The sequence below is a fragment of the Ooceraea biroi genome, chromosome 5, assembly GCF_003672135.1.
Source record: "Ooceraea biroi isolate clonal line C1 chromosome 5, Obir_v5.4, whole genome shotgun sequence".
Classification (NCBI taxonomy): domain Eukaryota; kingdom Metazoa; phylum Arthropoda; class Insecta; order Hymenoptera; family Formicidae; genus Ooceraea; species Ooceraea biroi.
In genome coordinates, this window is record NC_039510.1 from 1119768 (window position 1) to 1132541 (window position 12774).

Here is a 12774-nt window from a genome sequence, read left to right on the forward strand (position 1 = left end):
TCGTTATGATTATATCTACGTAGGATGCACACAATTATATGAATTATAAATCGTACGATTGCATTCCTCTGAAACTTCCATCAGATTTTAATCAGAAAAATGATTTCTGTTTTCATATCTAGCGGAGATTGCGATTGGGATGATAGCAAATTCCCGGAATTAGAGAATTCGGATCGAACCATGCAAGATCGAAGATAAGATACCACAAATCTTTTTGATCTCTTTGTCGTTAAGAGAAGTCATATTTAGCCATTTGATTGACACGGATACTATGGAATTTTTTCTAATTTTCAATGAAAAATGATATTTTTACTACATTTTATTAAATGCGCGCTCGCGACGAGAATGTTTAACCGATTCCCGATGCTGCGTGTGGCAAGGACGTAATTGCAATTGCGTTGTGCACGATGGCGGACCAATTAGACACCCCTCACAAGCAGTGTCCAAGGGATTCGATTCTCGGCCAGGATGCATCTGGGGCCAGGACGTCGTACGGTTTCAGCCATTGCACGTAACAGAGTTGCGCGCCGGCAGATTCGCCATCGGGAATTGAGGCTGACAATTGATTTCGCGGTTCCTGCACGCGTTCCTTCTAATCTGACTCGACGCCGCCATGACCAGCAAAAATGTCAAGTTTTCGTTCTCATTCGGAGTAAACGAGATTACAGCCAGACGGGTCGATCTCGTTCCTTGGTCTCGCAGCAAGTCCGTTAACCAGCGATTAATTGATTTGGAAATGAGAGAAAGAGCGAGAGAGCGGGAGAAGAGCTCTCGTCTATTAACGCGCGTGCTAGCACGGGAAAGCCATGGGTAACCACGTCGGAATGGTCAAAAAGACGAGGCAGGCGTAATTCAATCTCGTCCCTTTGTTGAACCGCTGATCCGTTTTTACGTAACCTGATAGGAGGGACTTTCGTCTCCATTCCAGCACTGGTCGGCGAATTGCTCTCTCGAAACTGTTCCGGCGCGATAAAAGCGATATTTTTAATTAACGGGCTAAGTTGCACGATGGCACTGTGAATTTTCATGCGACGCCGATTCCGCTCTTTAAGCGTCGAGTAACGTGCGATACGCGCAAAAGTACGACCGCGAGAACTTTATCGGGGTATCTGCACTTCGTGCATACACACTAGTGCGAATTCCAAAACAAGCAGCGGAATCAAAGGTCCTTCGCCTCTGCGATATTCTGATGTGTCGCGGAGCTTCAGTTCGTGATTGTCGGGGAGTGTTCTTTTCTTCGTTCGGTTTTCTCTCTTTCGTGAGCAAATGATTTTTATCGGCAAATATTTCGTGATGTTTGCATACTTCAAAAAGAAACGAAGAAAGATGTTCGCAAAAGTATAGATTCATGAAAGGTCGATGTATTTTCCGCAAGCTCGTCGTCTGAGTATGAAAAACGCATTTTGCACGATAGATATATGAAAATGCTTCATGAGTTACTTGGTATCCGCGTGTAACGTTAATCACGTTATAGAGACGTTGATATGACAAAAATATCGATCAAAATTCAGGATCAAAAATTAGCGTTAGTAAATAAAATAGCGAAAATTAATCTGTACAATTTATTTGTATGAATGTATACACAATTGATGTAAAGGAGGAATTATTGAATTTTGTTATACGTTAGGAAATGCATTTCGCCATGTCAGGTGCCCGTTTCTACCGTTGACAAAAGCACAATTTTGCTGCAATCATGGGGCGTTGGGATGCGAAAAATAATCTCGCCGCAGCCACGGTCGATTGCTTTAATTTGAACTCGTGTTTCTCTATAGAAAACACATAGCACGATTTTCGCCGAAATTCAAAAGAGAACGCTCGCTAGTGACTTAATGTATTGCGCATTGAATATATGATACTGTTTCTACATTTGAATGTAGAACAATATAAAATATATTTAAAGCAGAGTTGCATCTCCATTTTTGCATTACAGAATTATGCATAGCTTGTTGCCATTCATTATTATATGCATTAAAAGTATCGGGCAGATATTCATATACCAGATCCATGTATTATGCATATTCATTTAGCAAATGTAATATTATTTATAACGTCGCAGAATGCGTATGCCAGATCGTTATTAATTAATTGTATCATGAAATTATGATCAACCACATAACGCTAACACGATCATGGCCGCACGACTCGGTGATTTCACGTCAACGTAAGAATCACCTTTGACATTTCATCTCGCTGGAAACCGGAACATTTGTCTCTTGAATAGGAAGCGTAGCATGCATCATTCGATTATCACCGATATCTGTATTTGCAAGTCAAACACGTGTAACGAATAAAAGTGCATTTATCATGCGTATTCGTTGCACGAAAAATTTCAATTTCTTATTGGAACAAATTAAGGAAGGATGAAAATTTGCAACTTTGAATTTCCAAGTTAAAGAAACTCAATTAATAAAGATTGATATGCTCCATATATTTTAGGGTTATATCGACAATTCAGAAATGAGGGATACGGCGTCTATAAATGAACGTCGTTTTGGGGGGGGGGGTTGTTTTAAGTTCGCTTTTAACGACGCGTAATAAGCTTTAATGTTTCTTTCATTTTTAAGCTTTAAAGAGTATTAAATGGGCGCGGCACCGCGCGTTCGGTAAGAGAATCGTAACTCTGGCGTCGGGTGCTTGCGGTTGGCCAACTTGAAAACGTAAATCTCCGACATTTTCATGCGCTTATGGCGGCCCGGGAACGACCTGCGCGCAGAACAATTATTGCCGCGATTTAACTATAAGTACCTTTAAATATACATCCGCGGCAAATTATCGAGAAAGACCCACCATTATTCACGCGTTGCTGGCGAATTTATTGCACCCAAAGCAGTGTGCACTCGCAAATTAAATAATACAAATTGAGACAACTTTGTGAAGAACGACTTTTCGTCCCACAGAAACGTTATCCTCTTTAAGTTGCAAAACAGATTTTGTTCTAGCCGCGCATTGACATTTCACGATATCCGCGTCTCTGCACAGCGATGGGGTGTGCATTTGGATTTCCGAAAAACGTTGCTCTTTTTCCCGCGGACGGATGATTCCCCGACGAATGCGTAATCCGATGAACCGAGATCAATGGCTTAACCAAAGCGGCTGCTCCGATTTTCGAAGATTCGATGGAAACATAATCGCGTCGAATCGGCGAAGTGGAACTTCGGTGATTAAGCTGCTCGAGAGAGCTGCCAGCGAGAGCGATATTTTATACGATTCATATCTATGACAATATTGAGCATTTCGACGCGAATATGAATATCAGGAAACGCGCGAGCAGACTTCCGCCACTTGATTCGCGTAACTCGAGGAGACGTGCATGCACGTCTTTATCATCGTGCAGATCTCTGTTTCTTTTCTACCCCTTTCACCTGCAAATGCCGTCAAAGTACGTGAGGCTAATATCCGGTGGCAAACAAGTTATTCATAACGGCACAATTGCCATCTCGCACAAACACAACGTCTTTTTCGCGCACACGATATTGCAAAGGAAGTGTAACGATGCATTTCCACACGAACGAAATTTCCCAAAGTTCTGTGTGTGCTCCGTGAGGACCGGAAGCGCTATAAACTGCGCGCTAGTGTATCAACCGGCGCGAAATATTGCTGTGCGGGAATAAATTAACGTGACTGCAACATTGTATCCCAGTAGACTGTAAGGGTCTCATGCATTTTAATCTGCTTGGAGTATACTTCTTTTACAAATCACAGTCCTCGGAGTTCGGTGCTCCAGGAAATATATTGTCGACAGTATCGTCATCATACTCTAATCGAGATTCCTGCATCCTCGGTTCACATCTAAAATAGGAAATCAGGAAAATAGGAAACGGAACAGGATAAAAAATTAAAGTGAAAAGTCGCCCGCCTGAAGATGCGAACGGCAGAGAACAATATCGAGCTGGTCGATTTCAGGAACGCGGTTCGTCCTAGAACTCGTGGAACGCCGCGCCGTTCGCTTTTTCATTCATACGCTTTAATCAACGCCAGACGGGGCGCTTTCTAATGGCGCGCAAGCACGAGGCTGCAGCGGGAAAGTTAAGAGGGACATTAGGCGTGCTCCATTAATGGTAACAGCATTGCTATTCATACTGCCACTCCCGACAGCGTTCCTTACCGCAGCGCCGATGCATCTTATCAAGTCTCACCCTTTCCCCCGCGAAGGACCGATCACCCATTGACTCCTATTCGAGCCCGACGCCCTCGCCAAGTCGCCATGTACCCCCACGTCCGCGCTATCTCGGCGACGACGAGTGCTATGCAAGTTCTATCAATGTCACGCGCTCGAGATTGCTTAATCTACCCCATCAGCATCTCCGCAATCGAGGGGCGTATTGTTCCCATTTCGATTAGACATCTCGAGAGGTGAATTTCTCGGCGCGACGTCGCCGGCGTTCCGATCACGATGTAAGCGATGTACGTTGTACGCGCGGATTGTAAGATGTTGCTCAATCTGTACGATACAAATATAAAATATCGATCACTGTGGTCGTGCCTCATATAATAGATACCGTTTTATTTTCGCCGTACATGTGTGAATCACTCATCGAATTTTTTACACCACAGGTAGGCGGTAACGAGCGTGCGTCATTTGACGCCCGTGATATCGTCGAAAATTGATAGCGACACGGCGGCGGATAAGCGCCGAAATGTGTGTACAGCGATACCCGAGCTTTCTGTTACGTAGACACTCATCACCGTGTATATTTTACAAATAATAACAGCGTGCGTGCGGTTATCATCCGCCTGCATACATGTAATATATGCAAAGTACGATTAAACGGTGATATTGGCAGTACTTGCTTCGACATCTAGGTCCCCGCTTATACCGATAATACGAAATAAATAAACGCGTGCGCTGGTCACATCTGGCGCGTAAAGGCGCTGCAATTCCGCGTGCGCGCGATGTACCAGTAATCACAATACAAAAGATACAAAGTGCCTTATAAAATGTGATAAATGTAGAGATAATAAGAAATCGACTAAAAACTCTACAAAAGAGCGACGTCGAGCCCTCTCGCTTTCGGAAGAGCTCGCAATAACTCGCGAGAAAATATCGGGCGCAAATGTTTGTAACGAATGCGTTTGTACGTTATTAAAGGCTATATCTAGGTACTCGCGATATTTGCGAATTCGATCGTATGCTCTCTCGCTGATAATCGCACAACGGCGGATTTAGAACAACAGGCTCGCGGTCTCATTAACGCATCGCAAATATTAGCGCAAGCTTCGGGCGCGCTGAGCAACGTTGCAACGTAGATGAGGGGGTGGGATCAGTGTACTGACAGTGTATGTGTGTGCGACATTAAATTTATTAATGGACGATTTTTTATCAGGCAGACACGGGTGGATGATTAATTTTCCCGAAAATTAATAACCCCGGGGATAGCGTCGACATATAATATTTACGTCCTTGTGCGGCTCACAATCGTCGCGTAAAAGTAATCCACGCGCTGCATATCTCATAATTAAGTTCGATCGTAAATACAAATTCCCGTAGGCGGAACATCAGCGCACCCCCCCGATAGGTGCATCCTGATAGGTGTACCTTGTCGCAACGCCGATCTAGTGCGCCAATAAACGATTTCATCGATGATGCAAGATTTTTGTTCGCAACGCTCTTTCAACCGAGCCTCCGCACCCTCCTCCACTCTCGTCGATAATTAAACACTGCTCATAATAATCGCGGTTGCAATATATCTCACGGAAATATGGCGCGATGGCGGTGACGGATAATAATTTCGCTTTAACGTATAACGCGAATGAACTGCGTCCGCCCTAGATACGGTATCGTATCATTTCTCGATGTCACTCGCAAAACCCGAAATAACGCGGAATATGTTCAATGTTCAATTGCACGTAATTAAAATTGCTTGAGAGATACTCGTATATACGTATAAACGCGTTCATCAATCGAAAATTGCTACTGGCGATATCGTCGCGAAACTACATTACGAAATTTCAGCGAGCGCGGACACCGTAGTTTTTTCTCCATTGACGGGGAAATTCTTCTATTTAATGCGCCGGTATCCCAGTTAATAATCCAGGAGTTAATAACGCGGCGGTTTTTGTGGTTTGTTTGGCGCAAAGCTCCATATCCTCGCGGAGGCGGAGAGAACTGCCGGAGCTCTTCGGACAGATGGTGCGTGTATGTAAAATACTGGATGCAGGCGTATTTGCGTGCAGCGCGGGATATTTTGGTGAGAGTAACGCTCCATCGACGAAAGAAAAATTCCATTTTGCATTTTGCTAAGTTGAGTGAAACGAGCGAAAATCATGTTAATAGCTTTTATGGGAGCTTTGCGACGTCGACTTTGTAAAATATAGTGCCGATCATTTTCTTAATTAATCGGTGATATACAGATTTCGTAAATTTTGCATTTCACGCTGCGTTCTATTTTGTTAGGCTTAATTACCAAGTTTGACAAGTAATATTGAATTCGTTTTTGTATTTACGACAGGAGTATGTAAGTTAATAAAGAAAATAGGGGACGCGAGAAATTGGGGGAGTACAAATTAATCGACTCAATTTGGCTTAACGAAATTTTATTTGTCATCCGTATTTAACTTAGTATGCCGGGCATTAACATTAATCTTCATTTACATTAGAAAAGAGGGATCTCTCTTTTATCCGACGTATTGAATCACCATCAGCTGAACCGCAAGGTACGTAGCCAGAGCAATTTGGTCGCATTTAGCCCGCCAGCCGCGAATATTAATTTAGGTTTCGGGGGGAGGATCTTAAAGGCGATGATCCATCGCGAGGGGTGATTGAGCGCTTGGTGATAATAGAGAGCGGCCGTTGACGATGCGCCCATAGAATTCGAGTCGGCTTTGAATACTTAAGTGCTTGGTGCGGTTCGCATGTCGCGATGGGGGATGTTTATTGGCGGCGAATCGGTGTTTGCACAACCGCCAAATGAAACCCAGGAGTGTCCAGGTTTCGTCCAGCAAAAACAACAGCGCGCTCCAATAGAGAGTGTTGACGACGTGTCACATATATGACGCCTGTTTCCACCGCATCCGGCTCCATATTCCGTTCCGTGCGAATTCGTCCTGGTAAAAACGCGAGGATATTGAATGACAGCGGTGTGTGCGCGCCAACAGAGAGACCGATTATTAATTGTTCGATTCGCGGAAACGTAATAGTCAGCCACCGTGGCCAGCGACAGTTCCGCGCAGCATCAGCGCTGTCGACGGGACTGCAGCCTCGCCTCGTTGGAATTATATTAAGTCAAGAATGGAATGAAATATGAGCGGGTACGGGCACTATCTTGCCGCAACTTGGTGGTTTCGAAATGAAGTCCTGACGATGCATTCCTGAATATCTCGCTTTAATTCCGCGAAAAGCGACGATCTCGCGACTGTAGCATCTTGCAGCATCTCACGGTATAAAAATGTGAAAGTCGTCTATTCCAATTATCTTATTACGAGGGGGACTTGCGAAACAAGGATCGAACACGAGTATTTCACGGGAAAGGAGCGGGTAACTTGGTCGCCTCACGTTTTTTCCTCTCTGAAACATATGGAATATTATTGCGAGAGCCGTCCTCGCAAGACCGGCTATAAATTCTAGGTTCGCGTCTACTTGAAAGTTGGCATAAAGTGCAACGTCCTGACATACCTCGCGGGGCGGCGATAAAACTTACCTCCGTATCCGTTATGTCCGTTTAGATCGTTGGCTGCAGAACGGATCACACTTTGCGCGAAAATTGCAGATATTGCTAGCAAGTAAAATAAAACTTCGTTGTACGAGCTTCTAATATTGCAGTGCCGGTTCTTCATCCGCTCACGTAACGTCTGTCCGCGAGCGAGTCATTCAAGCTTCATTCCCGCGAGAGAATTTTATGGGATACATATTTGGGATATCCTGTACGAGAAACCACCTATTTCCGTCAAGCGAGACAGCGAACTTACACCCGAAAAGATAATATCTTGGCGGTAAATTCAATTACGATCAAACCCGATTTTCTGTCACGTGACTTGTTAAATTTCAACGTCGCTTTATTACCGCTCTTCGGAAGATGCCTTTATCTTGTCAGATATCTTTCTGGCTTACTTGCTGAGTGGACTTCAGATCATCTTCATCTTCAGATAAATGAACTGTTTCCGGAAAATGATACGTTGCATGCTGCACCCGTTCGTCCAATATTTCTCGCGCAATTTCGCTATTATTACATACGCTCGATTTTGTTATTAAATTTTTGTTATATAAATAAATGTGCCGATCTTTGGTGATATACGAGCTTTTTCTCATTCGGCGGAATAACGTTTTACATTTGTGTACGCATGAATTGTTTGAATTCCTAAATAAACGCCAAACAGCACGAGATATATCTGTTCAGCATCCCGGACGGATAGGAGGAGAGTTTTCGGAGTATAATTCGATTTCGTGGAAAAGCGAGATTCCACGTCGACGAGGATATCATTCACGCTCGGTAATAGACCAATGGATTATTTCGTGAGCAAACACACATATAGCTTTCAAAGCTCACTGCTCTTTGGCGATTTGTTTCCCAGTGGAAACTCTCGACACGGAAAATATTTTCAGTAATTAGACGCGGAAAGCGACGCAAATCTGTAGTGCTATTGCGCTACGAATCGTTGCGATTTGTTTCCGAACGTTAATTAACTAATGAGCTAAATGGAGCTCTCTTAAACTGTCAATGCATTTTTAAATAAACATAAAATATGCGCGATGGTAGGAAGAAAATCACTGTTTCGCTCGTCTTGGTAATCGCGTGCGTTTTCTCTTGTGAGTATAATATCCAGTTCATGTATCTAATACATTGTAACAAAAATATTTTACTTGAAAATAAATTTTTGCACATTTACATTACATAATATATAAAAATTATCAGGTTTTCGTCCATTTTATTGATGGAATGCTTCGCGAATAACATCCGGAGAAAGTGCGAATTACTTTCAGTAATCATAAGGGCGTGTGTAGCGGGGCGAATTTCAGCCACGTAACGCGAATAAAGTAGTACCGTGACTTGATAGAAATAGTTTTGGGGAAAGTGAAATCTCATAACCCAAAGGGAGACTAGAGAATCGAGGGAGCCTATACATTGGGGCTCTCGGATATTCTATGGCTCATGGCCCGACGTATTTCTCCCGGAAAAGAAGAGGAGACTTTATGCCGCGTAAACCTCTACCCAGCACTTCTCTCGTCTCGCATAGGGTTTATCGCAAGGTTGCGAGGAATCGAGATTTTACCACAAATCAGCAATATGTCTGACAGTATTAATCTCGATTGTATTGTATAATCAAAAAGTTAACGATCAGAAAAATATAATACATTTAACAGAATTGAATTATCTGTTTATATAACATTTTAGTCGTGACACGCGCGCTGCCACAAGAAATACCTTTTTAATATTAACGTTCGATTAAAACTTCGTTTACATGCAATTTCACGTATTATTTTGATGGAAATAAAATGAGTCACATTTATAATGTAAATTATCGTTTTGTATCGAATGCATAAATTATTTCTCCGCTCAACACAATTTAAACATAAATAGTTGATGTTTCACCTCTTCCTTTATCACATCCACCATGTCATTAATTATCGCATTTTTCAGGAAGTATTTTATGAAAAACGTTGCGCGTGTATTTATTTAAGATTATATTTAGAATATAATTAAATCTTAAAATTAACTCAAGTTTTTGTCTAGATATCGCGAGGATTTTACATTTTTGCACACAATATCGCTGGTTTGCGGTAAAATCGCGATTCCTCGCCACCTTGCGGTAAACCCTACGCGAGACGAGAGAAGTCTCTCTCCTCTTGGGTAGAGGTTTACGCGACATAAAATCTCCTCTTCCAAGTAAATATTGAACAATACAGAGAGAAAGAGATACAAAAATTTCGCTCAACATAGTTTAATTGCAATCGTATGTTTTCTTTGCTTTAATTTTTTTTTATGCAACTTTACTCGCGGAGAATAGCCATTTTAAGGTAGATGCGAGGGCGACCTCACGACAGAATCCTTCGAGATCAAGATGAGATCGAAGATAGAGAGTTCCTTTAACAGCACCGTGTAACTTTGATCGTGGTCCTTTCTCGTCGGTCCTCGGACAGGATCACGAGGGCGAGGCGAGCATCCTCGTTACGGCGCAATACTGCCGATAACTTCTATCGTCGCGCGCGGGAATGGCCGGATAAGTGCTTCTCTCTTAGGGACTACCGCAATTCTCTCCGCTCGTCTCTTTCTCTCTCTATCTTTCCTTAGCCGCGGGGCTAGGGTTAGATAAAAATTCATAGGCACCCTCATAGAGATGTTATCAGCACCTTCGTCGCACCCTTCATCTCGAACGTGCGACGGAAACGAAGAATGCTATGCCACTCGATGGTCGTGCTGGTGCGCCGCGCCCGGTTATATCATCGACGATATCGATAACAACGACAATCGTGGTAACGGGAGCGGGAGGAAGGGTCAGAGGATGAGAAGGGGCTATGCAAGACGCGTACCAGAGACTTCCATCCGCGACAGAGGAGTCCCGAGGAGAAAAAGTTATCTGTACGCCGCGTAAGCCGCGTGGTGGTAAACGTGACGGAATAGAACAGACGAGAAAAGCACCGTGAGCACCGGCTCCCCGTTCTCCGGGGCGTTGTGAATTTTTACGCCATCCGGAGTGTGCATCTATCGGTGGTCGCTCGAGTAACCGTCCGGGCGAACTCGCGAAAAAACGTTTGATTAATGATCCGTGCGACTCGGGAGGTGTCCCCTTTTTAATCTGTCCCGCGACCGCGCTGTAAAATTATCGGTTCGGTTTCGGTGCGAGAAACTGTCCTCCGTCATACTATCGATCGCACATGATGCGCTCATGTAAAATCGTATTTTAGATATTGCAGCGTATACGAGCCGTGTAAGAATACCCTGCAACGAGACGCGAATACATGGCTACTCGACGATTCGTGCATGTTATTTTCGACACGATGTTATTTGTTATTTAATTTCCGCAACTGATCAAAGATCCTGGACGCGCGGGACTTTAACGAGGCAGACGCACTCGCAAATTAAATTACGCCGAGATTGATGAGACGATGCTAAGCAGGACGCTCCTAGACCCGGCCGTGCACCAATTCAGCGCGGTGAGTTTGGTCAAAGGAAAGCTCAATTCCTTTCGCAATCCTGGAGTTTAAATTTCTCTTGAGACGCTACTCTCGAGCTTTTGAACTGCTCCGGGTATCGGCGCGCAACTTGAAAACAACATCGGTGCTTTATTGCTGCGAGAAAGTGCACGCGCTCGTCTTTCAACGCCACGCCGCGCGCCGTCGAGCCCCTTGTGCTTTTAAGATGAAAATCTTACACAGCGGAAAGGCGATAACAAGAGATCGAATCGACGGAAAGCGCCCCGTCGTCCTGACGTCGACTCGTCGTCGCTTGCAAAATTCATAACGTCGGTTAACGACCGGCGAGACCGTGCAGCTGAACATGAATAATCTGATTGAAACATCCCGCCGAGCATCAATGATTCAATCATAGAATAAGAAGACATGCAATTTACGGGACACCTTTTACGAGCGCGTCAAGTGAAATCGGTCGATGTTGCAAAGAGGAGCAAAGTGAATGTTATTCTCATGTAATTTTCAACGTCTTATGTTTGCCTTCTCTTTATTATCACTCGATACATATTTAATATTTTCATTACAAGTCCTTCCAAGACAGTACGTTGTCCTTTCGAGCGAGTCGAGAAAATAAAAGTATACGTTGCATTTACTAAGAGAATGACGAGGAGGAGTATCTGTTTCACATAGAGAAAATAAACAACCTTCTTTCCCTTTTCCAATAAATGTCTTCATATTTTGCTGCTCCGATATATTATACTTGCGCGAATTTAAAATCACTCTCCAATAATTAATCATTACTTTGAGACATGTGCTTAAAATGTCCGGAAGTTCGTAATATTGAATGTACAGATTTCCAAATGTAATTGAGTTAAACTGAAATTGTACACGAATTACATGCGGTAACTTGCTCCTTAATAAACTGCAATAATGTACCGAACACATATACGATTTATTTGATTATCCCTCATGGCGTAATTAACCGCTTAGGGTTCATTTCCAGCGATAGAAGACGAATCATATGGTAGAAACTATGCATATAAGCACTCTCACGCCTTTACATGCATCCATGCAAACTCGTGCTGCGCGTGCCCGTCACGTCACAGCAATCAAGTGTACAAAACGGAATGAACCACGAGGTATACTTTAATTTGTCGCATTGTCGGGAAAAACAATCCTGTAAGTGCAGCGAACGTGGGAAGAACACGAAAGAAAAAAGATCGTAATTGCCAGTTAATAGTGGCGACGCGTAATGTCTGAATCTCTCTCTCTCTCGGTGTGCGACAAGTGTTGCGCAATTGGACGATCCTCGTTGTTCAAGTGCATCTAACGAGATAACGTGCAAGAATTAATTGCCAGGATAACTCATCGTCACGGAATCAGTAGAAGCAGCGTCATTTCCGATGCTAGTCGCTTTAAATGAGCACTCACACTTCGTGTCTTATATTTGAGATACCGATAGAAACATTAAAATATCACAGAGACAGTTAACATAATTTCTTTTTACCGCCGAGAACGGTGCGATTCATTACACCGGATAACGTATCGGTCTGAAATCCCAGCGTGAGCCACGAAGAGGTACGAGGTGCCGAGCAACAGAGGAAGGAATCCCTTAAGATACTTTACCACTTAGAAGATTAAGTCAAGACTCCGTCGGATGCAATGAGCGAATTCGAACGTGTTGGCAGGCGGATAGGGACGGCGGTTTC

At 43.5% G+C, this 12774-nt stretch overlaps 2 protein-coding genes across 7 annotated transcripts in view; both read right to left on the bottom strand.

The window, feature by feature from the left end:
- The window catches only part of LOC105279301 (neurobeachin), a 181837-nt gene that overhangs the window by 165726 nt on the left and 3337 nt on the right, over nucleotides 1-12774 (bottom strand). The window lies entirely within an intron of this gene.
- LOC105279302 (neurobeachin-like) overlaps nucleotides 1-12774 on the bottom strand; it is a 126130-nt gene that overhangs the window by 6804 nt on the left and 106552 nt on the right. The gene's annotated exons all lie outside the window — the stretch shown is intronic.